Raw genomic sequence first — 26,203 nt, forward strand, 5'->3', positions numbered from 1 at the left:
TCTGTAACTTTAACATAATATCTATTTCTAGCTCAGGCCTGTCATCTCTTTTTAAATTATCACTAGCAAATGCAGGCTACTTAATAGAAACTGATCTTTTATCTATAAGACTCTCAAAATTCTAGCCATTATCCAAGTTTGGGATCACGGATATTATATATTTTAGTTATCTGTTAGAACAGCAAACCAATTCCAGCTATGAATATTTGTATCATGTTACTAGTACAATAAGTTACAAAAATGATAACTTAAACCAATAACAATTAATTTATTTTCTCATAGCTAGGGATCTAGGCTTGCAATCATCCCACTGTACTCAAGGATTCAACACGTGAACATTTATTCAACAGGAAAACTAATTTTATTTCAAAAATTTCATTGTCACTTTTTACAAACTTATTTTCTAGATATCTAGTCTAGGGTTTTTTTTGTAATTTTTCTTGCCAAAGATGCATCATCTTATAATGTTAGAAAAAATGCCTAGCAACTTCATGCTATACACATTTCTTTTATTTGGCATATTTAAGTTGCACACCATTCTTTTGCATACATGAAAGAAAAATGTCAGCATAATGAAGTACGTTTCTGAGAGGTCTTCACTTTTGGAGTTCAACTCTTCTGAACACACAGCAATCAGGAGACATTCAACATGGTTATGTTTATTGGTAGATTCCAGTCATACAGAGTAATGGCTTTCATTGTGTGTGCTGTGCTCATATATAACACAGCTCGATCATAGTTATTCTGTTTCCTCTTCTATCCTACTTTCCCTTCTTTTTCATTTATTCTTATTCCCCACTGGTTCCACCATTCACTTTGATGTCCTTTCCCCACTTAGAGTTTTCATGTGAGGAAGCATGTGATACTTGTCAATTTGGCATGTTTTGCTTAACATGATGACCTCCAGTTCCATTCACTTTCCAAAAACTGATGTGGACATTTGTTTGTTCGTTTTTTCTTAATGGCTGAACAACAGTCCATTGTGGACGTGCACCCCATTTTCTTGATCCATTCCTCGACTGATAGACACCTGGGCTGATCATAGCTGGGCTGTGGCCAACAGTGTCCCCATTACAATAACTATGGCAATGCAGGTACTGAACACTGACTTCATTTTCTTCAGGTATACATCCATGAGAAGCATATTGGGATGGTGTGGTAGTTCCTGTTTTAATTTTCTGAAGACCATCCACAGAGGCGACAGTAGCTTCCACTCCCACTAACGGTGTTTAAGGATCCCTGCTGTCCTCTTCCCCTCACCAACATCTGTTCTTTGCTTTCTTCTGACTGAGGTGAGATGTCATTTTGATTTGTACTTCCTCAGTGGCTAAGGATGTTAAACATTTTCATATATTAATTGACCATTTGCACTCCTACTTTTGAGATATATCTGATCAGATTTTTTGTCCATTTACCAAATAGATTATTTGGAGAGGTTAGTGTTTATTCTTGGATGTCAATATTTTGAATAAATAGTTGGCAAAGATTTTTCTCTCATCTTGTAGACTGATGGTTCTAATTCTCTGTGTGTGTGTGTGTGTGTGTGTGTGTGTGTGTTTGCTGTGTAAAACTTAAATTTCATGCAACCCTATAAATGTGCATATATTTTTATGCAATGTTGTCCTCTGTGACATCAAGAGTGGGAATTTCCTTTCCTAGGAGTACATGAAATAGAAAGAACTACCTCCCACCTGGCTTTGCAGTTACTTAGAATTGGCTGAACTCCAGCTTTCAGGATACTGATAAGACACCTTTGGTTTAGTCTAGTAAACTCTCCCCAGGATCCTTTCTAAATATTTTTTCCCTAAGTGTTAAAAGGAAACTTACCTCTTGCTAATAGGTTTTCCTGGGCCATTAACACCCCTCTGTCTGTGTTGATGCTTGTGTGAATGTGCCCACAGTGGGCACTGCCTGCCTACACTTCATCCCCAATGGCAAGAGTGTGGAATTCTTAAAAAGAAAGCAAAATATTAGTATTAGTGAAATACATTGCCTAAGTTGTTAAGGAGTGATCAAAGTCAAGTTTTAGAATAGCATGTGTAGCATGTGTGGTGAGGACTTTAACCCAGTAAGTTAAAAGCCTATTCTTGTAGAGTGTAGTTTTTTCCTTGCCAGCTGCTTTGGTTTTTCCCCTGCCAGCCACCTGGACTCTGCCACAGTTGCAGTCCCCAAATAACACACAGGACGCTATATTAATTATAAAGCTGTTGGCCATTTGCTTGTTTCTTACTGGCTAGCTCTGACCTAAGTATTTAACCCATAACTGTTAATCTAAGTATTTCTCTTACCGGAGAAAAGTGTCCGGACCTCTTATTCCTATGGCGGCTACATCACGACTGCCTGTGTCTCTCTTTCCCAGAATCCTCCTCAACTCCTAGTCCCACCTATCTTGCTTCCCTATTGGCCAACAGTGCTGTATTGACATATACACAGGACTTCCCCATCATATTGTCACATACATTTGTGCCAACTCAAAACACACTGTTGGATATGTCCATCCAAATATTTTCAATAATCATCTATAGGTAGTGAGACCAGGGATATTTGGGTTTCTTTGTGTTTTTCTGCATAGTTATCAGTATTTACAGTAATGTTATGACATGTTTTAAAATGCAACAAACATTTATAAATGATGTTAAGAGAGTATGGAAAATTGGGCAAAACAATTGTTCTCTCTCTCTCTCTCTCTCTCTCTCTCTCTCTCTCTCTCTCTCTCTCTCTCTCTCTCTCTCTCTCTCTCTCTCCCCCCACCCCGTGTGTGAGAGAGGTATATAAGGCCCTGAGAGTGCGCGCACACTCTTAATTTCCCCATCACATTAAACATAGGATCTGAATTTCTCTCTCGGACCCTTGCAATTCTTGGCAGCCCACTCATCTTCCTCTGTCTACGGTGTGCCTGACATTTGGATGTCCGATTAATAGACAGGGTCACCCTGACCATAGCCAATCATCTCCTCTCCCCGTTTTCCATTATATATATCCCTGTTTTGCTTCCTTCGGAGTCCTAATGACTTTGAAGACTCACCTCGGTTAAGCATGTGTGCCTCCTTTGTGGTCCATTTCTCTGTGTTAGCAGGATTCTTGGCTGTCATGGTAACCACTGTCGGTGTGCATAAGTTAGTTTTCCTCCTTGGAAAAGCAAGTGCTAAAAGGAATTGAATGTGAAAGAGGTGTCCTGGGAGGAAAACCTGTGAAGAACAAAGGTGGGAGCAGAAAGAGGCAAGGAAAATACACAGACAAAATGCAAGTCTGAACCCAGAGGGAGGGCAAGAGGAAGGGACCACGTGGACAGGACCATGGAAGAGCAGATTGCAGGACAGGCCTAGGGAGGTCCTCATGCAAAGCCAGCTTTGCGGTTTCCCCACTACAGGAGCAGCTCAGCACCCTCCCCTCTGCTGTGTTCAGTCCTCTGTCAGGCTCTCGGTAGCTCTGGAGTCCAAACCTTAGTGCAAACGTGGGCTGTGGATCCTGAAGTGGCTGATTTCCAGTCCACCATAGCTGTGATTGAATGATTTCAAATACACACATAAGCACACACACATAATCACACACACACACACTTATTTTATGTGCATGGGCATTTGGTCACATGTATATCTGTGCATTGGTTCTTGAGAAGGCCAGGAGAAGATGTCAGATCCCTTTGGAACTGTGACTGGGTTACAGATGCCCATAAGCCACCACTTGGTGCTGTGAATCAAATCTGGGTCCAAGAGAAGGGCAGCCAGTGCTCCCAACTGCTGAGCCTTTTCTCTATCTAGCCCACAAATATTTATTTTAAATGATTGATTGGAAAGTTTTCCAAAGTAGCTCACAATTCTAAAAATTTGAGGACTATTGATCTGAGAAAGATCCCCAGGGTGCTATACATCCATACCATATTTGTTTTTACTTCAGCCTCCTTTGAGCACTGGCATTGAGGAATTGCTCGACAAAATGCTCTTTTTACTTTGAAAATGCTCTCAGGGTACTTAACACTGTGTTAGTTCATGTTACTTTTTGAAGGGAAAATAGTTCTTCTTGGTCACAGTACCCAAGGAGAGTCAATGCACTAGACCATACCAGGTTAGATATTTATGTAACTAACAACCTGGACAGAGATGGGAGAAGTTTGGAATCAAACTTATGGCCCATTCTGAAGTGGTTTCAACACATATTTACATGTGCTGTTCCATCAACTATTGATTGTAAACCAGTCTTACTAATGCATTGATCTTATTTTTCCTATACTTAATCCTCTTGTCCCAAATTATGACATGCTTGCTTTTAACTTTTCTTGTACTGCATACATTTTAATAAGATAGCATATACATTTTGAAGTACAGCTGGATATAAATTAACTGGTGATTATTTTATTGAGTGCCAAGCATGGTGACAGTCATTATTCAACTCTGGCCTTTATACCAGTGGTTCTCAATCTTCCTAATGCTGCAACCTTTTAATACAGTTCCTCATGCTGTGGTGATCCCCCTCAACCACAAAATTATTTTTGTTGCTACTTCATAACTATAATTCTGCTAGTGTTATGAATCATAATGTGAATAGTTTTGGAGCTAGACATTTGTTAAGGGGGTCGCGACCCACAGGTTGAGTACTACTGCTTTATATGTTCATCCCATCTACTTCTCTCTGTCCTTTACTTTTTTTCTTGATTGTCCATCAGAGTCCATAGGACTTTTTATGATGGCGGCTTCCTTGGTGGCCTACCCCAGCAGAGCATTCTGATGTCACCCATTTATATAGACCCAATTAATCAATGTTCATAACCAAATATGGTGTTGGATTGATCACCTCCTTTACTCCACCTCCAACACCCTCCACTTTCATTTTCTACTTCATTTATTTCCAAATTGCTTGTAATTTTACAAGTACAACCCTGTTATCATGAGGGGGGGGGAATAAAGCTATATGGAAGTCTGTAACTGGATTAATCTCTAAGAGATTTTTCAGTCTTTCCCCTCCTACCAGCACTTTAATGGAGACTTAAAATATGAACTAAGATGAATGTATACATCAGAGAATACCAAAGAACAGTTAGAATTTATTTTACTAGAGAGCTGAGAATAGAAAATCCCATTACAGACAAAAATCTCTCTCCCCATTCTGATATTCTGTATATATTTAATCAATCAGGAAAATCAAATCAGGAAAAAATGCTCTAAGAAGCAAGAATGTTCAGATCAAAAATAGAATGGTTTCCATTACTGAACAGCTAAATTGGTTTATTACTGAAGGGTACGTGCGTTTGGCCACTGTGGCGTTCAGGAGGAATTCAGAGAATTGCAGTGTGGGTCGCACAGAACCCATGTGTTATTAGAATGAGCAGACATCTTATTTAGAATGATTGATGGCCCCTGCTGAGATGAGCAAGTGTGGAAAACATATGCCACCTGGTTTTGTGTTTTGGCTGCCAGATGGTGCCTCACCCCACCCAGCCCTGGGCTGTCCCTCCCTCCTACCCATGTCAGTCCCTTCCTTGTCCCAATCCCTCTCCACTCCCTGTAATCTACTCTCCTCTCCGTCTGGGGATGGGGAATGATATATGAGGCCCAGGTGTATTTTGCATTTTAGTGAATAAAATGAAAAGCTTAAATTTGAATGCTTGGTTTTCCAAGACATCTTTTGAAATTAATTAATTTATTTGTTAGAGCCACCCACTTGCCATGGCATGTGTGGAGGTCAGAGCTGCTTCTTTCCTCTTACTGTGTGGGTCTGAGGACTGAACTTAGGTCATCAGGCTTGGTGACTTTACCCACTGGGCAATCTCCCTGGCCCCTGGGATGTATGCTGACAGCATCTGAAGGTCACATAGCTGTCTCACCTATTAGAAGATCACCTTTCTATCCTCAATGCCAAGACATTTCCTGGAACACAGTAGTCATGTAGCAAATGCTTGTTGTATGAATGGATATGAAAGAGTAAAAACATGGGCACCTTGGGAGGGTCAGGGTTCTGTGAACCTGGGTTTCTTCCCAGCCCTGAGTCCACCAGAATGTGCTGAAGACCCACCGGAGCCTTGGCTCCACCAGTTCTTAACATCTCCTCTCTTCCCTCAAGGACAGCGTAACATCAATGGTGCCAGTCTGGTTACGGGTTACCCTGGGGAATTCTGCCATCACTTCCCATTACCCAGATCATGTTAACTGACCTTAGAGGGCAGGCTTTCTTCAAGGGGCAAACCCTTTTACTTGGAATCAAACATTCCCTCTTTTTAGGTGTATAAATTTACATTTTAAAGCTGGGAGTGGTGCTGCATGCCTTCCGTTCCAGCACTTGGGAGATCAAGGCAGGAGGATCCAGTCTTTAAGGTAATCCTTGGCTATATAGTGAGTTCAAGGCCAGCCTAAGATATATGAGACATCTCCTAAAAAATGAATAAATAGCTTGTTTAAGAGAAGTAGGAATTGAGCTATGACTGTGGCTGCTTATCAAGGTACTAGACTCTATCACAGCCCAGAAAAGAAGTAAGGGTAAAGGGAGGAAAAGATAAAATCTTATAAGCCTAACACTGTCTGATACAAACACTGTTAAGATTTGATAATACAAGCCAATGCTTTTGTCCACTGTTTCATGGGATTGTACTCAGTACGCACACACTTCCACTCCTTAAGTTTTTGTCTTTTCTTTCTTCCTCTTTTTAATTACTCAGGAAGGCAGAAACAATGTTAACTCTGTGGAAACTGTTTAATATAAGGATTGGTATTCTAGTTTGTTTTTCTGTTGCTCCAATATACACCACGACCAAAAGCAACTTAGAAAATAAAGGGCTTTTATGGCTGATACTTCCAGGTTATGTTGAGGAAGTCAGGGAAGGAGTTCAAGATAGGAACTTGAAGCAGAAACCACAGAGGAAAGCTCCTTTACTGGCTCAGCCTCAGCCGACTTTTTATGACCCAAGACCACCTGCCTAGGGAATAGCACCACCCACAGTGAGCTGGCCCCTGCTATATTAATTATCAGTTGAGAAAATACCCCATCCCCATGCCCAGAGGCCAATCTAATTCTTCAACTGAGACTCCATCAGATACCTCTGAGATATCAAGTTGACAGCTGAAGCTAACTAGGAGACTTGGTTAAACAGATATTGGGGAACTAAAACACAAAGAAGACCCTGAAATAAAACCAGGAAGGAAGTGGTCACCACACCCCCCAGGATTGGAGGATCCACAGGAGAGTTGGGGTAGTCAGCACCAGAAGCTTGGTAAGGAAAGGGAGAATGGGTACTTAGACCTCTGGGGAGGATACAGAGAGATGCTTCTGGAGAGAGGGGCACTACGGGAGCATCTGTAAAGGCAGCTAGGTGACCAACAAGCTGGAAGCCAACATACAAGGCAGTTCCTCTTCTTCCTCCCCTTGCCTTTAGTGCCCCTGGGCCCCTAAGGGTGGAATCTAACAGGGAGCTAGCCAGCAAGGAAATCTGATGGGAAAGGTCCCAGCTCTAGCTCATGGAACAAGGTTCCCAGGAGGAAGAGAACAGCATTTTAAGATGAAAACAAGTGACTCAAAGCCAGCCTGTATCTTAAGTCCGTTTCTGTATCACTGCAACACCCACATTTCTAATGATGGGGTGTATTTTGTACAGTGATTTTAAACCTTACTTACTTAACCATTCCCTATTGTTAGACCTTCACATATATGCCTGGGGTTTTGCTTTTGAAAATAAAGGTATAAACGTGTCTTGAAAATGTTGCACATTTGTTCTCCTGTTCCCTCAGGGAAAATTCTCAGGTTAATCCCTGCTTCAGAGGGCATGAAAAGTGTCATGACACCTCCGATTGCCAAATTGCTTTTCAAACCAATTGTTTCAATTTGTGCTGTCGCCAACAGCACATGAAAATGAAAATGAATTGGCTAAAACCCACCACACTCCCCAGACCTCTGTGCTTGCAAGATTCAAGACAGTGTTTTGAAATCCTCAAAGCTTTCCATTCTGACCTGGTAAGCACACACACACACACACACACACACACACACACACACACACACACACACACACACACACACACACACACATTCTGTGATCACCACACAGCAATTAGGCAATTAGGATCTGTGGCCACACTTGGCTAATGTTATAATTTATAAATTTACAAATGTGGGGTATGTTCAAAAGTCACCCTTTTGGCTCAGGCTACTAGGTTACAAAACCTTTAGTTTTAGGCAGGAGTTCACTGTGTAGCCTTCCTCAGCCTCCCGTGTTCAGAGACTGCAGGTGTGAACCACCATTCCTGGCTAAAGAAACTTCTTCATCTCTCTTTAGTTTCCCCTTCAGCTCCTGCACCCCAGGGATTCAGCCCTCAATAAGCACAGACTCTTTAAAGGAGTCCGATTCAGTCTTGGACTAGTATTCCCAATTTCTCTAATTCCATGTGAATGACTAGTATAGACTGGGAGCCATTAGCTGGTGACTTTGGAGAGGGGAAAAAGCATGTTTTAATTATAAAATTTATTTTAAGACTCTATTTAAAAGCATAGTTAATTTTTCCAAAAGTACTTGAGATATAATGAGTAATGATCTCTGCCTTCGAGTTTATACTCTTATCTTTTTATTTTTAAATATTAAAAAGTATAATTTATGTTTTAAAGATTTTAGTGATTTGGAAATTAAAAGTCAGTATAAAGAGATTCTAATCTATATCTTTGATTGCCTGAGAGTTATTAGAGTGTTTGTATGTGTGAGATTGTTTCTGTTAGTGTTCATACATGGAACAGAGAGAGGGTATACAAGTATGTGAGTATTAGGGTGTTTGTGTGTTTATCAGTTATTTTGACATAGGCAAATTTTATAAAATGTTGTTTATAATAGATAAGCATATATGAAATATTATTTTATTTTCTATCTTAACGTTGTTCTTTGTATGAATAAATGTATTAGATCAGAAAAAGATGCCATTGCCTTATGATTTGAATCAAAAGATTTTGTGCTAGGCAATTGAGACAGTTTATGGAGAAAGGGTCACCAAGTCAGATGACAGAGCTCAATCCTTAGGACCCACATGGTGGAAGGAAGGACAACAGTCGCATTTGTACCCTAACCTTTACATGCTCTCCTTAGCCCACTTTTGAGCACAGGTATGTAATAAATAAATAACTGTAACTTAAACATTTTAAAAAATAGTTTGTACTTCGAGTCAAACATGGCACTGCTTGTCTGTAATCCCAGCACCTGGAAGACTGCGGGAGAAGAATCTATAATTCAAGGGCAGCCTGTACTAAGTAGTGAGTTACCGTCAAAAAAAAAAAAAGAGACTATTTTACTTAAATCCAGGCATATAAGCCATAGCTTCACACATAACTCCATGTAAAATGCATCTGTATTCACAAGCTAGTCCTTGGAGGGGCCAATTCTGCTAATAAATGACCATTTCCACTTCCTTTAATTAACTTTAATAAGGCAAATTTCATGTAGCAGTTTGTTCTATTAAATCTAAGTTGTCTCCTCTTTCTTCCCAAATTTATGGCCTCTAATTTCAGTGTTCCTCATATTTATCAAAACCACATACACAGGCACATAAAAATTACATCCTTGTTTCGTGGGGTTGAGGGTACTGGGAGTTGTTTCTTTGTCTCCTTCCTTGACCCTTTGGGTTGGTGAACTCTGGCATGCTTTTCTTATTGTCATGGAGAGGATGTGAGGGGGAAGAAAGACAGACAGAAGCCTCTGTCTGCAGCCTGCATGTGGCCAGCAGACCTCACCTAGTGTGAGGAGAGTGAGGGCCTGGAATGTGAACCCCATTTTATGACCACTATGAACTGGCAAGTTAGTGGGCAGCAGAGTCCCGAGGACGCAGAGACTCCTCTGCCATCAGCGTGAGCTGAGGGGCTGACAGCCTTGCCCGCGGATAAATCAAAGGGCAAGCATCCGGGGGCTGACAGCCTTGCCCGTGGATAAATCAAAGGGCAAGCATCCGCTGCCAGTTTCGAAGAGCGTGTGAAATATGTGCCTGAGAGGGGAAAGCGGCACCGGGGAGAAGCAGAAGCACCTCCACAGATAGTACCTGGAAAGTTCTGGAAAATGCAACAACTGCCCTAAGCTGGTACTTGGAGGTGGGGTGGGAGGGAAGAGCAAGGAGCAGCAGCAAGGAAGGGTGACGGAATCCAGGAGGGTTCACCTCTTTACAAAGAGGACGCAATCTGGCGACATCATCAGAGGTAGAATATAAGCACCCAACGATGTGCGTGCTCTGAGAGGCAAATGAAGGCCACGACAGGGTACAAAGAGTCTAATGCACCAAGGACAGGAGAATTGAGTGCAGGAGTTAATTTGCAGGCTGCTTGGATCTGACATCTTTGGACAGTGTCACACGAGTCAGACCAGGGACAGTCCAGGGGGAAAGATAGGATGCACTGTGGGGAGGTTTGTGTCTGTGTGGGACATGGGCTGCAGGCCATGGGGCAGGTCGGTAAGAATGGGACCAGATATGAGATCAGGCTCTGAAAACAGACTTGGCATGAGGCCCATGCTGCCAAGCTGGTCTGCCCACACAGCCCTCTGGAGAAGTGAGAGAACAAGGCCCCCTGAATTTCTGGATCATTCAGTCAAGTCACACTAAAGGAATAATCCACATTTGCACCCCTTCTATCCCTCGCTCTTTTTTCCAACTGCATCCTGCGTTTTGTTTCCAACCCCCATTGAAGATATGCCGTGTCGTAACAGTGCATGCTGAGAAAAAAAAATCATACCTGGCCTAAAACTTGCCATCCCATAAGTGGCTATGATTGGTTCTTGCAGGGTGGTGAAAAGTCAGACAGGCTTGAACTTAATTCCCAAGTCCTCAATGTGATCCTGTGAAGTGGACTTGGGCAAGTTACATAAGCTTTGTGGAGACAACAATACCTATCCTCGGGGTAGTTTCAGGAAATCAGTCCATCTCTTACACACAAAGGTGTTCACGCATGTTTATATGCAGACAAGCCTGTGGCAACTGCTACTGTTATTCACAAGGCCGGGGAGTGGGTGAGGTGATGATACAATGCTGTCCCTAGAGAAGAAAGAGCTGAGGACAAAGCAAAGATTTCTAGTAGGCAGGAAGTCGACCTGTGGGACTTCAGCTTTCTGTAGCCCATGTGATGGTCACCGATCAATAAAACTCATGCGGTTTATGAGCATAACTTTATTCTCAAGGAGTTTTGTCCCAAGTGGCATCTTCAGTGGGGGCACGGAACCCAGAGAGGGGCTTGCAGTTCACATTACAGAATTCCCTTCCATCTCAAACTTCAAAAGAGAGGTGTGAAGTTCCTGAAGGAATGCCTCACCCTCAGAAAATCAAATGGTATGAACACCACACCTTAGAAGACCTTAGTCACTTGTTTAAAAAAATCTAAGCTGGAGGGTGAGCCCCACAGCCCTGCTGAAAGTCCCTGGCAGGTTCTGTGCTCCCAGGCTACATCCTGAAATATTTGCCTCAGTCTATCTTGATGGCAACTTCCTTTCCCCACCTGTTCCTGATTGCCGGATCCTGGCCCTAGCCTTGCTTCCTGCCCCTCTGACCCTGCAGCCAGATACTGTTTGCTTCAAGCTGACCTCAGGCTTCCTTGTGCAGCTCAGCCTTCTGAATTTCTCCAGTGCCAGATCCCACACCAGAGTGCCCTTGGAGTTCACTCCACCTCCAGGAAGGAACCCGAGACCCACAGAACCTTTAATCCTGTAAGATTTGAGGCACTTTAAAAATAAAAATACTGAATGACTTGAGGACTTAGGTTTGGTTATCCACATGAACATAAATACAAATTTGTGTAGCTCAAAAGGCCATGTGCAGAGAAGGTCAACTCCTTCTCTAGGTATGCACACGCTGGAAACCAGACCTCTCTCATACATAATTAAAGATTAGTAGTACAAAGTAGAGGGTGGCATGTTGGGGGTCAGCCAATATTCAGAGGGAAACCATGGGAACTAGTGGATTAGGAAAGGGCAGCAGAGGGGTGATTTTAATGTGTTCCCATTGGGTGACATGCCGGTCCATTCTTGCCTAGTAATGGCTTCCCAAGGCCCTGCACCCCCACATGCTGAAATACACCACAGTCTCTCCTCCTGCAGATAAGGGAAACAAATACTGTCTTTTTTCTTCTTTACAGATGAGGAAAATGAGCTAGAGCTGTTGACACTTGTGCAAGGTCATAATCTATTAAATAAATAAAACTTTTATTAAAGAACCCTAACGCCTTCTAGCCACCTCAACTACTTATTATTGCCCCAACATTATCACTCACACTGGCACTCAGCTTATGAATCCCTCTTCCCATACCCCATCCACTAGTCAACATAAATATAGGAACCCCATTTATCCTAGCCACCTCGAGCCTAGTCTTCTGTTCTACCCTATGATCAGGTTGAGCATCCAACTCAAAATATTCCATATCTGAAGCCCTATGAGCAGACCACAAACAATCTCATATGAAGTAGCTTTAGCAATGATCTTACTATCAGTTCTTCTTATAAGTGACTCATTCTCACTCCAATTCCTTATCGCCACACAAGAACCTATCCTGACCATTAGCCATGATATGGTTCATCGAGTTGGGAGTTGAGCCTTGGTAATCCAGCCCCTAGATCCATGCTTTTGACACATACCTTCTATCCTGCTTTGTTTGGTCTGTTACCTTGATACAAGCTAGAGTTAACACAATTGAGAAAATGTCTCCATAAGACTGGCCTGTAGGCAAGCCTATGAGATAACTTCTTAATTAGTGATTGATGTGGGAGGGACCAGCCCATTGTGTATGGTGTCACCTTTGGGCAAGTGGTTTTAAATGTCTAAGAAAGCAGGCTGAGCAAGCCATGAGGAGCAAGCCAGTAAGCAGCATCCCTCTTCCTCCATGACTTCTGCATCAGTTACTGCCTCCAGGTTCCTGCCTTGAGTTCCTACCCTGGCTTCCCTCAGTTATGGAGTGTGACCTGTAAAATAAACCCTTTCTTTCCCATGTTGCTTTTGGTCATGGTGTTTTATCACAGCAACAAAATCCCTAGCTAGGACACCCTACATTATACTGCTTCTCAAAAGAAAAATGCCATGCCGACAGCTTCCCATAGTTTTTAAAATAATTTTTAAATTAAAATGTAATTACATCATTTCTCTCCTTCCCTTTTTGCCCCCCCCAACCCCTCCCATGTCCTCTCCCTCCAACCTTTCCCATGTCCCCCTCTTACTTCCTCATGACCTCTTTTTCTCCAATGATCATTGTTACAGATATACATAAACATATTAATACAACCTGCTGAGTCCATTTAGTGTTATTTGTATGTATATGATTTTCAGGACTGATCACTTGGTATTAGGTAACCAATCAGAAGGCTCATCCCTTAGGAAGACTAATTCTCCCTCTCTCAGCAGTCCTTACTTCCTGTAGTTCCTTGTCTAGTGATGGGGCGCAATGAAATTTCCCCCTTCCTCTTTAGCATGTCTACTGGTGCTGTCTTTGCTCAAGTCTTGCTTAGGCAGCAATACTGTTGTAGTGCAAAGGGGATGTTGTTTTCCTGTCTCATGGCAGACTTCCCAGTCCTCTGGATCTTCCAAACTTCCTGCTCCCTCTTCCAAAGTGTTCCTTGAGCCTTTAGGTGCAGGAAGTGAATTGTAGATGTATCCACTGGGGCTGAACACCCCACGGTCTGTTGTTCTCTGTATTTTGACCAGTTGCGGTTTTCTGTTGCTGCCAAGAGAGGCTTCTTCAGTGAAAGATGAGACCTACACTCATCTGCGGGTAGAAGGGTAAATATTTGTTTTGTTTTGTGTTTTATATGTTTGCTTGCTGTATGAGAGTTTTCAAGCTGGGAGTAAGTTTAGTGGACAAGGGCAGATACCACTTCAAAGTGACTGCTGACCGTTTCCAAATGTAGAAAGAATGAAGCAGCCGGAAGCCAGAAATGTAGGAAAATGAGCTTTTCTCACCAGCTAACCAACACTTAGTACCTGCAAGCCAAGAAATAGCCTAAGATACATCAAATGTCTATGTTTGTCCATGTTTGGACACCTAATTTAGACAACCCTAGAATTATGTGTCCTGAGCTTTACCAGAATCCTTAATCACTGGGTTTTCCTTTTGCTTAACTTTACAGGGAGGCCACTAACAACAGAACATCCTGAGAAACCTGGCTTGTCTTTTACTGGTTTTGTTTGCTTTACAGAAACTGCAGTGACTTCAATTTGTCACTAGTATGGCTGTGACCCATCTCCTGCATCCAAATAATCTTGGAGTGGGGACAATTAGATGCTTCCACAGTTTCCGGTTTATTGTTTGGACTCTGCTTGCAAAGTGAGAAGTGCAGACATGTGATTCTGACGAAGTCCAAAAAACACTGGCTCTGAAAAAAAATCAAGAACAGTGTATTCTTTTTTACATATATTTTATTTTAAATTTAAATTTAAATTAGAAACAAGGTTGCTTCACATGTCAATTCCAGGTCCCTCTCCCTTTCCCTCTCCAAGAACAGTGTATTCTTGCAAAATTTTGGTTGATACTTTTACTATTGATAAAAATATGCTATATTCTATTAGTACAAATAATGAAAAAAAACTTTTGTGCTTTTTCTGTATGACTATTTCTCAGACACAGATTGTAGTGGGCATCACCTACTGAGCAGCCCTGCATTCCTTCTTTAGTAGGATTGAAAGCAGAGTTACAGAAACCAAGTTGGGAACACCCCTTGATCATGTATGTAAACACGTAAGTATCAACTATCACATATATATGTCACAGCAGTGAAGCAAGGGGAAATTCAGGTGTGTGGAGACAGAGGTCCATTTTTAAGCATCTACATTTTTTTCAACATTCATTTCAAAAACTATGTTGAATTCATTTGTACACTTTTTGGATCTTGATGATTAATAAGAAATGTTTGCATCCTTCACAGTTCATACCGACATACAAGTTTATTGAGATACCTCCTCTGAGAACAGCGTCACTGTAGGCTCCAGCTCTGAAGACCATTCCAGACTGAGCCAGCTGACTGAACATGCACCATTATAACACACTGAGAAGTGACCAACTCGATCCAAAGCAAATAACTCCCTTCCCTCTACATTCCTGAGCGGCTAGGCATGTTCTTCCTACTCTTGGATGCCTATAATTCCTGGTCATAGAGTCAATTATGACAAGTAAGAGCCAATATACTGAGTTTTTCCTTTATGAACAGCTCTTCTGAAATTGGAAAAACACATGTGACTGTCATTGCCAGCAGCCTCCTGTGCTCTCACCTCTGCTGGTCTTGGGGAATTTTAGACATTTCCCTATCTTTTCCAAGAGGCATCATAAAGAAATAGGATCACTGAAGACCCTGAGGGTTGGTGTCACTGTTATGTGAATGTAAAATAGCCCCTCCAGCTTATCCATGCTTTGAAAACCTGGTCCTGGATTTGTAGCACTGTTTTGAAGGCCGTGGAGCCATTAGAACGTTGACCCAGGCTATGGACGTCGGTCACTAAGGGTGGGCCTTTGCACGTTATTTCTGGCCATGGTTCTGGTTCAGCTCTCTGCTTCCTGGACCACTGCAGCGTGAGGTCTCTAGGACATATGCTCCCACCACCATGAATGCACCACAGACAGCTGCTCTGCCATCATGTCTTCCTCACCACTAGAACCTGAAAACCCTCTGAACCAGAATGCACCCTTCTTCCATTAAATTGCTTTTGTTGGATATTTTGCCTTGGAGATGAAAGGTAACTAACACAGTCAGTCTGACTGCAGCACCTGGCAGAAACTAACACCCAGCAGATGTTTGTTATTGATGTCAGGATGAATGATAATCAACAAATGCCCCTTGAGCCTGTTTCCTTCCCTAGAGTGTCTGTCTCTTTAGCTCCCCACAGCCAGCCTCAACTCATTCTGCCCTTTCCTGCCCTTTCTCCACTGGCCTTTCCTGAATCAGGATCCTCCCTCACTGGTCCCACTGTCCTGCACATCCTTCTTCCCGGTAGAGCAGTTGACTTAGTCCTCATTGGTCCCCCAGCTACCATCTTCCTACCCATATTTACGCTGAAGGGGATCCCATTCAAGATGTTTCTTCCTCTTGCACTAGCAGAGATTATAAGAAGAACATCTTCCTCTTATGAAATTTTCCTATCGTTTATGTATTTGTCATTTTTTTCTGCTCCTTTTATAAAAAGTAAGTTCTTTGAGGGAGGGCAAAAGACCTTGCCTTTTATTTGTAATGTGTGTGTCCTGTTGTGCATATGTAGTCCATTTTCTGTTCCTAATAATAAAATGACACAGACTGGATAAGTTAGAAATAAAAAAGGTTTATTTTTGACCTATGGTTCTCATCCAGCGTCAGGAACCTCAATTCTTGTTGGCATCCCTGAGAGATGGAGTTGTGAAGAACTTGCCAAACTAGGTTTTCAAAAAAAATCCATCCTCAGATAACTCATTGACTGAATAGATTAATACATTCATGAGGATGTAGCCCATTCTCCTCCAACCTATTAGTGTTCCACAGTGGTGATTAAGTTTCAGCACAAGGCACACCATATTAATACCATAGAAGAGGCTAATTGTTAATGTAATATTCTAGAGATGTTTGTGACTCTCCTCCAAATGACAAAATCTTAGAAATATTGTAATTGTGCTTAAATATGAATGTGTTAGTCATTAAGAGAACTAAGTTGTTACCTTGCTTTTCCATAGAGAGAGGCCTCTTAGAAAGTGTAGGATTTAGTTGGTTTTCATGTCTTACTTTCTTAAGACATTAATCTGTCGGGTGTAAACACATTAATTTAGGCAGATATTGCAAAACTTCCCTAATTTTCCAGCAATGTGAAAAGAAAAAGAATTCTTATTTTGCTAGATGTTTTCCCCTTTCAACCTCTTCTGAATTTCTTCCACCTCTGAACCCTCCCCACCCTCCACACATACACGCAGATGTGCATTGTATAATAGAGTGTTCAATGGTCAAAATTACATGATTTATGGCTGCAAATCTACTTTTTGTAATAATTTTCTACTTTAAAAGCCAGTTCCAAAAGCTCCACTCCTTCTCCAATGCACTGACTGTGGTAATATTGTAAATCTCCTTTCTCATCCTGGGAACCTCATTTTTATTTGATTTTATTGGCGCTGCTCTATTGGAACGTGTATAGCTTGGGTCCCTGTGGAGAACTGAGCAGGTGTGAGGAAAGCCAAGCATCTTTTGTTAATAGACGTTCACCCTGGGAGCCCATGAAAACACTATCACTCCAATTGCTTTTATGAAAATTCTGTAAATTCCCATGTTATGAATTTCTAGCTACACACAGGAGACCAACCATCCTTAACACAAGCCAAAGATATGATTGTTGCTATGACCGAAATAAACATTCTGCTTGCTTTCTCACAAAAATAAATTCACATATTTGGTTGGAATATTTAAACAATAGATGAATCATATTAACACTGAGTTTGACTCTTCTAACTGAGATGGAGTCAACTCTCAGTGAGATCAGCTCACAGAAAGATGATTTGGTTTTCCTGGGGGCACTTCTAGAAGCATGAAAGAGGACTTAACCATCCTTCCCTTGGGTCCAAAACTGCTTGACAATGGCATTGCCAAGCCCAGCCTAAGTCTTCTGCATAGACTTATACTTTGAAACCGAGGGAAATGGGGACAGATAATGTCCATGCCCAGCTCAAGTCATACACTTCTTTAAAACCAAGGGAGTGTGGACAGGTCCCCTCAACATCTTAGGGGAAGAATATGATATATTCATCTTCTATGTCCTCCAAGGCCCATTGAGTCAGCTGCCACAGAGGACCTGGGGGAGGCCAAGGCATACTTTTCCCCTGGGTTAGGGGCAGACATATATGATGTTACACTCTCTCAAGTTGGAAGAAAAGACATAGCTTGGTACATTACAGAACTGTATGTGTCATTAGAAAAAGATGCCAGAATGCTTTATTTAAAACTTTGTTTTCTCAGGTTGTGTTGCCCAAGTGTATCTTGGCATGGGCAACTTCAGATTCAAAAATTCCAAGACGTACGGTGAGTTTCACATAGCTGAGACTATTATATTTGGTTGTATGCCACTAACACCTTTCTCCCTTCTTGCTTACTAAGGAGTGAAGTGATGGTTGAATTTCTACTAAAAGTTTCACTCTCTTCTCCTTGCAAACCACAAGGTCTGTTCTTGACAGGCTCATCTGTTTGCTCCAAAATGAAAAACACAGAGTCTGGAGTGGAGTGGGGCCAGTGGGGTTTCTTAGATAAGGCCTTTAGAGTTGGATCTTTCACCATTCCAGGAACAACTTTCAGGAGAACGATCTAACAGGCTGCTCTGATAAACTTGCCAAATTGTTCATACTTGGCTAAAAACCACTGGCTCTCAGAGGCATATCTTTCTTCCACAGAACAGTTGAGGATGGGTCTGTAAGAACTAAGCACACTCACTTGCTGTCCTTGGGAGTTTTCAGGATGAAGATGAGCTCTTGTAAAGGACCCATGGCAGCTGACAGCAAGCCATCTTCATGCCCACTCAGTCATGCTGAAGTGAAGGTAACCTCCAAGAAGATACAGCCTTTGCAAGCAGCTCTTGTGGTTTCCTGTGCTGCTTGGCAGCTGGGTAGAGAGGTACCCAAGCATGGGTTATTTTTCCCCAACTTCCCCCACAGACTCTCATGGGGGAACTTCTGTACCTTTTTTTTTTTACAAGTGTAAAAGTTTGGTTGTCCTTACCTCTGAACTTGTCTGGGAATACTGTTCTGTTGGAAGAGGCCAAGTCTGGTCTCCCATGAAGATTCCAGCCCTTCCCAATTACTTGAGCTAATGGATTCAGACCAAACTGGCCCGGATACAGTTGCCTGTCCCCAGTGGCATTACCTTATTTCTACAGTTACATTACCTCAGTCTTTCATTGTTTCTACAAGCCATGCTGGGACTTCGTTTGGGCCCCTTAGGCATATGGAGTAAAAAAGGTTAGCTAAAGACTACCGAGAATAAGAAAAGTGGTGTCAAACAATCGGTGACTGTACAAAACCAGTAGAGCAAGAGAGAGGCCATCTAGTTCTCACAGGTGTTTAAGACCTCTCCACCTAAGCAAGCCAGGTGTGGTTTTGCATGCCTGGAATTCAAACAGGAGGATTGTAAGTTCAAAGCCAACTAGGTTATATAGTGAAACCATGTTTCAAAAACAGAACAGGACCTGGAGAGAGGGCTCAGTGGTTTCCTAATCTGCTCTTACATAGGTCCCAAGCTTGGTTTCCAGCACCCATGTCTAGCAATTCACAACTGCTTAAAAATCCAGCTCCAGGAGATCCTATACCTCTGGTCTCCAAGGGCACCTGTACTCAAGCATGTCTGCCTGTGACACACACACACACACACACACACTTAAAATAATAAAAAACAAATCTTAAAGAACAAAATAGAAGGCTTGAGAGATGGCTCAGCTGTTAAGAGTACTAGCTGCTCTTCCAGAGGTCCTGAGTTCAATTCCCAGCAACCACATGGTGGCTCACAATCATCTATAGTGGGATCTGGTACTTTCTCTGGCATAAAGGTGTACATGCAAATAGAGCACTCATATATGTAAAATAAATAAGTCTTTAAAAAATGAACAAAGGCCAGGTGGTGGTGGTGCACGCCTTTAATCCCAGCACTCGGGAGGCAGAGGCAGGCAGATCTCTGTGAGTTCGAGGCCAGGCTGGACCAACAGCCTCAAAAACAATACAGAGAAACCCTGTCTCGAAAAACCAAAAAAAAAAAAACAACAAAAAAAGAACAAAATAGAGAACGAGATTAAAAAGATCCCACTACCTAAACTGACCCTAAGTGACTATTGTTGAAATATGCCAATAAAATGGTCTGGTTCCTATGAGTTGATGCATGGTGATGGGGGTCAGGCGGAGGTAGAAAGAAGCTGTTCCCAGGTCCAGTGTTTTCTTGCAAGTGTTTTCTCACCTGCTTACCTTTTCTTCACAGGCCACTGATGGACCAGAAGAGCAGCATGTCAGAGTGAGGAAATAGTCACAGTGCAGATGCCCTGCACAGGGCCTGTGGCCCCAAGTAAGCCATCTTCATTTTCAGAGCAGAGCTGGAGGAAGGCATGCCTAGCATGGAATCTTCCTGAACATCCACACTGCTCATGATGACTAATCCATTCATATCTCCCACTCCAGGCAGGTCATAGGAAGAGGGAACCAGGGACTTGGTAAGTTCTGTGATGTGTGTTCTGGGCCTCTGGGAGGGAATCAGGAAGCCAGGGCTTCAAAGAGCACATCCACACAGAACAGGAAAGCCAAGACCAGGGCTTGCTCCCCCTGTTACTGGGAAATGGAAGACACTAGTTGTGGCATCTCTTTTCTCTAGCAGCTCAGATGCAGAAAACAGCATCACTGGCTCCCTATCCTAGATCTGGGAGGAGCTAGATTCTTTAGCTGTGTCATTACCACACCCTGTTGGTACCAGCCTCTCTGTCCATGGCCACAGAGATTTCAACCTAGATTTGTATAAACTACATGAATGCAATGATTTAGGTGAGTCCACCCACATTTCTGCCCTAGTTATTGTGTAGGTGTTAGGTGCCTTTTCTTTGTATTGATGCTTATCCTGTTACAAATGCCAAAGCTGCTCAGACTCTATAATTCTGAAATATAATGGGATCATTGTTTTCATTTATTGCCTGAGCACCTAAGTTCTTAGATAATAATTAATAAAACCAAAACCTATGGTAAGCCACCAAAATTAATGTGGAGAAGAGAGGAAATATTTCACGGTGCTTGCTAAAGCACAGATTCCTGGACCATACTCCCAGAAACTGTGGGTTGGTGGGTCTGGGAGGAGCTGAAAACTCTAAATTGTTGATTTTGCACCTGAGGTGATGATGACAGTTGTGGCAGAGGACATGGCAAGAGATATACTATCCTAAATCCCACCCCTTTACCGGCCCCATTATTTAAATACCTGCCTCTCAGTTAGACCTTGTCTATTCAACATCTTAAACTTTAGTGAGCATAGACTCTGGAGCCCCAGCTATGGATTCCCAGTTGCCATTATCCCCCATAGCTCAGAAATTGCCTCTCACATGCTTGGATCCCTATATTTTCTGTGGCATCCTTTATTTTCTTCATTGGGTCACCATTTTCACCACATGAAGCTAAAATTGGTACCCTGGATGTTTCCACATAAAGAATGAATGCATGTGCATTTGCATTTCTTTTGAAAAATGCCTTCTAGTTCTAAAACAGAAACGAATGCAGACCTACTTACTCTTAGACAAAGACTATCTTAGATCTCCCAAACCTGTTGGACAATGCAAATCTCTCAGTTCCAAGTAGACGGGTCCTAGAATTTTTCTTGGGGTGGGGCAATCACCGAAGGGTTCAGCCTCCAGATGGCCTCCCTGAACCCCCATGGGGGAGTTCATTTCTTTACATCAATTAATTCCTTTTCTCTCAAAAATTCTTGGGTTTGCCCCATTGCTTTGATTTTCAGTATCTCCACCTGTTTTGTGGGATCAAGGTTTCCTTACTTCTCTGGCTCCTAAGTCTTGGGATCAACCATAAATACCATCCCACTCAGTGACTCCTGAAGCAAGCCACAATCCTTTAATCCTTTTGAAGTTAGAAACAGCTGGAAACAGGCTGAGGCTAGAAAGAGCAAACAGACCTGGGATAGATGTTAAATCTCTCCAGCTACTTTGTCCCATCAGGCATTTGGCTGCATAATTGTGGCTGATGCTTCCTGGATATCCTGTATTCTGGGAAACCCTCAGAGGTCTACCTCCTCGAATCCCAGGGCTCATCCTCCTGGCTTTCTCTCTCTTTTCTCTCTCTCCCTCAGCAAACCTTCTTCCTGCTGATTTGTTTTGATACTGATTTCACTTCATGCCTCCTCCTCAGGAGAGAAGGGAACCAGGATAGTATTAGTGATGGATCCCAAATATCCCAAGAAAGTTTCCAGCAGAAGTAGACTGCCCCTTCCAGAGTCAATCTTCTGTTTCAAACCAACAGAAGGCCTCTTGATCTCCTTCCAGGACCGAGGGCTGTAGGAAAGTACAACAGGACGTCAGGGTTGGGGTCTGGGGCAGTCGAGAAATGGCTGATGATGGCCCATTCCAGAAATCCACTAAGAAACTCCACGCTGTCCATCTTGCTTTCCTTTCCTCCCCATTTTGGCTTTAAGAAATACTCTCACAGCTGGCACCTGAGTTTGTTATCTCTACCTGTGCTTGAGGATGCTATATACATGATTCAGGGGTTCACCATGAACCCAAATGTACACTGTATCATCCAGGAATCCGGCCAACCTCAGAGGCTTCATTTGAAAGGCTAGTCAATGGAGAAGGTGCCTGGGCAGCCTTAGGAGTTGTGGCCCCACCTCACACGCCTCTGAATGTGCTTTTTCTGTGCTTAACTTTCTTCATCTTAAACATGCTAACAAACAACCCAAAAAAGGATTACTGTGAGAATTAAGTGGGCTAATCTACAGGTATCGATAACAGTGCTTCCATGTGTTGAATGTTCACTGTCTATGATTTGAGAACGCATCCTATTATTTTGCTGCCATCCCCCTGATTTCTGTATTCACTTGAATCCTCAACAATTTAATTCAAATTCTAACTCTCTCTCAGATGGCCAAAAGCAAGTGTTTTTCAGTAAGTGGATCTGTAATTGTTCTAAACAATCCCAACCCAGTCTGGTCCCTTCAGATAAACTAAAATGCAAATCAAGTCATACATACAAAGGTTCTTGATGGGAATATGATTAGTAATATCAGAAAATTGACCTTTCTTTCTAAGTAATAGTCCTTGTTGTGGCAGGATCAGAATATGACCATCAACTAGGGAAGACAGTTTGAAGACCATATTCACCCCCATAAATAGCATTTTTAGGAAACAAAGCTCTTCTATGTGCAGGATAAGCACCTTAGAGACATAGAGCTCAGCCTTGGTGGCTTTCATTTGACAGCCAGAGCTGTTGCTGGCACCACCTTCCCCCACCTTCACCACTGCCCCAGCCACCCCCCCTCTGTTGTCCTGAGCACTTGGCCGGCATAACAGCTAAACTGGACTCTAGGGGTTATTGTTCCAGGAACCAATTTTGTTTTTATACTGCTCTGGTTGCACAAGTTTTGTAGTTTTGGATGGCCTGCTCCAACCTTATTTTTTCCTAAATTGAGTTACTAGAGTGACTTAGCCTATGTGTATAAGAATTGGCATGCTTCAATTGTTTTTTAAAGAAGTCTTTAAGTAGGAATACTCGCATGATCATTATTACCTTGAAGACTTACTCCACTGCGTCTACATTGTCTTAGTTATTATTTAGTCTTATACTGCAAAGAAAACCTAGGTGCTCATTTGTTTGGAAGGGAGGGCTCTAATAACCCTGTACCCTGAGCAGCATTGAAACGGGGCTACCTGGTTAAGAAAAATTAATGACCCTAGATAGACTTCAATTTCTCAGCTATATATTTGTGTTACTGGGCTTCCATCACTGTAACTTATCCCTGAGGCTCTCAGGTTATGGAGACAAAAAAGTGATTTTGGTTCACAGTTGTAGACATTTCAGTCCTTCAACTGATCAGCTAGCCCCACTGGGCCTGTGGCAAGGCAGACAGACCATCATGGCATGGGGACAGGTAGACCTGGTGACTAGAAACAGAATGCTTGAAAAGAAACAACCAGGGTTGTTTCTTAGGGTCTTCTTAGCTTCTTAGGGTCTATCTCTTAAGGTTGACTCCTTTCCAATCTCAATGTAAATGTAAAGTCTTTCAAGAGACATCTAAGATGCAAATGATAGCAATACTGATGCTGTGACATTTCATTTTCATGACCCACATGCTCACTCTGTCTGTATCTCTCAGGCTAATTTTATTAAATTCCTGTTTCTCAGTGACTGCTTTATCGCACTGTTGTCAGTAAGACCCACCATGCTAAGAAAGAAAGAGGAAGAAAAGAAAGAAGAAAAAGGGAAAAGAAAGAAAAAAAGAAGAAATAGAAGAATACCACACCATGAAGCTTGAGAACTACTTAGATGTTCTCTTGTTTGGAGAGTTCACACATAAAGCCTACCTTACCTTAGGGTGGGTTTTGCCTAAATGGTGACATATAAAAAACAAAACAAAAACAACAACAGCAACAAACACCCTAATTGATATTCATGAGGATCATGACCCTTATTATGAAATACAGATAGAGCAAATCCTTGTTACAGCATTGTTATACATTTAACATATTTTCTTTCTCTTCACACACTCACAATTATATTATATACTTTATAATATAAGTATTATAAAAAAGTAAAAACTGATTAGCTAATGTTGTAAACATGCTATGTACCAAATATTTTCCCAAGTGTTTCCCAGTATTTACCCCTTAATTCTCAAAAAATCCCCAGGAGATGAGTAGTCTTATTGTGTTCATTTCTTAAAAATACTAACTATTACTGTGTGTGTGGCCACACATGTAGGTCAGAGGACAGCACTGTTGAGTTGTTCTAGTTTACCAGGGATTGAATGCAGGGCACAGGGCTTGTGCCACAAGTGCTTTATCCACTGAGCCATTTGCCAGCTCCATTTTGTTTCAGCTTTTCTTTTTGCATGACTGTGTGTGTGGTATACCTGTGTGTATGTATGTCCACATGTATGTAGATGTGCCTGCATGTGTGTGCACATGTAAGCCAGTGGCTGACCTTGGGTGTCTTCCTTGATTCCTCTCTACTATATTGACTGAGTCGGAGCCTCTCATTTGAACCCTGAGAGACTAGTCTAGTCAGTCAAGTTGGCTTGCTCCTCCAGGGATAGCCTGCTCATGTCTCTACAGCTCTGGGATCACAAGCAGCCACCCAGGGCTAAACTGCACTTACATGGATGTTAGAGATCTGAACTCTGGTCTTCACACTTACCTGACAAGTACTTTACTCTTTAAGTGTCTCCCCAGCCCTACATTCAGTTTCAGGAAATGAAACTGAGGTACAGGAGAGCTCATGTGCTAGCTCATAATGCTAGTTTGTAGCCCAGTCAACACTGAAAGCCAGACATGCCAACTCAGCATGTGGGATAATCACTGCGCTCTCACACCACCACGTTGTTCTAAGAAGGAGAGAGCATCCCCACTTTATAATAAGAGTCCAAGGCTCAGAGGGACTAAGAATGTGTCCCAAATCATGGTTGTTAAGCACTGAAGCAGCTCAGACTGAAAATGGGCACCTGATGGGATCCTCCTGAATTCTATATTTCTCTGTCCAGTCTCCAAAATCCTTATTACATCCTTTGTCTCTGGAATATATTTGGAGATTCAATTAGAAAGACCTCAGTGATTTGTACTTATTACTTTTACCTTTGAATATTTATCATTTGTCTCTGAACTTCATTTAGAAGTAAGGGTATGTGATTTACACAAAAAGTCTTTCTACTGAAGACCCACATTTAAAAGACTTCTCAAAGTCCTCAAACGTGCAAGTTCTTTTTTTGATTTCTATTTAAAACCCTCCTGAATGAACTTGGCAGGAGACGGGCAATTTTTGACAGCTTTGAGATTCCTTACAATTTCTCTTTTAACATTCTCCCAGGGAAGATTAAACAATTAAAAATGCAAACGAAAGCTGAGATCAAATGCAAAAGACCAGCCTGATTCACCACCACTCAAAGGCTTGTACAGAGGAACACATTTTTTAAATTAAAAGTCCTACACTCCCCAGGCTGGGCCAGAACCGGACAAATGTGACGGAATGAGAGATTCCTGCGTCTACCTCACCCGTTCTGTAACTGTGATGCAGCCGGGCAGAGCTAACCAGGAAGACAGACAAGTTCCTCACCTCGTGAATTAGTAAAGGCAGACTGATCCCCACCCGGCAGCAGCTCCTGTTTTTGTTTTTGATAATCTCCTCAGTTGTTCACCTCTGGCCAGAGTGCCAGCAGAGAGTGGCACAGAGGGACGGGGTGGGGCTTATTGGAGAAATGATTTAGCAACTTCCCATGGAAGAACTTTTCTCAAACAAAGAGACATCTGAACTACAGAAGAAAAAGGGACCAAACCCAACCTTCTTGTCTAGGAGATCTGCCCGAATTCCACTCAGACACAAATTATGAGAGATTCTGTATGATATCACTTTTAGTTATCCTCCTGGATAAAAGGCCAACACCCAGGCTTCCTTTCCAAGCCTGTGCCTTCATCTCCCAACTGCTATGGAATGAACCCTACTCTGGAATGGATACAAGCTGCCTTGCTTGGAAAAGCAGGTGAAAGTCAACACTAGACAAGAGGTCTCTTGCTTCAAGCTAGGACAAGGCTGTAGCAGAGCT

At 42.3% G+C, this 26,203-nt stretch overlaps 2 long non-coding RNA genes across 6 annotated transcripts; one reads left to right on the forward strand and one right to left on the reverse strand.

Moving 5' to 3' along the window:
• Positions 1-492: 492 nt before the first annotated feature.
• LOC121143485 lies at positions 493-25,809 on the reverse strand. 3 transcript variants are annotated; one of them, XR_005880693.1, is made up of 4 exons: positions 25,717-25,809; positions 3,026-3,145; positions 1,828-1,950; positions 493-1,327 (listed from the first exon to the last, which is right to left on the reverse strand). It is a non-coding gene; the product is annotated as an uncharacterized LOC121143485 (long non-coding RNA). The 3 variants fall into 3 exon arrangements; XR_005880692.1 differs by having other exon boundaries at positions 3,026-3,188; XR_005880691.1 differs by lacking the exon at positions 25,717-25,809 and having other exon boundaries at positions 3,026-4,335.
• Positions 13,569-24,301, forward strand: LOC106022416. Of its 3 annotated transcripts, XR_005880689.1 has the most exons (7): positions 13,569-13,706; positions 14,545-14,661; positions 17,885-17,947; positions 18,376-18,457; positions 19,883-19,966; positions 20,080-20,111; positions 23,794-24,301. It is a non-coding gene; the product is annotated as an uncharacterized LOC106022416 (long non-coding RNA). The 3 variants fall into 3 exon arrangements; XR_001197410.3 differs by lacking the exon at positions 17,885-17,947; XR_005880690.1 differs by lacking the exon at positions 17,885-17,947 and having other exon boundaries at positions 14,545-14,649.
• Positions 25,810-26,203: the final 394 nt, after the last annotated feature.

This window comes from Mesocricetus auratus, unplaced genomic scaffold, assembly GCF_017639785.1.
Source record: "Mesocricetus auratus isolate SY011 unplaced genomic scaffold, BCM_Maur_2.0 Super-Scaffold_100013, whole genome shotgun sequence".
In the NCBI taxonomy this organism is placed as follows: Eukaryota; Metazoa; Chordata; class Mammalia; order Rodentia; family Cricetidae; genus Mesocricetus; species Mesocricetus auratus.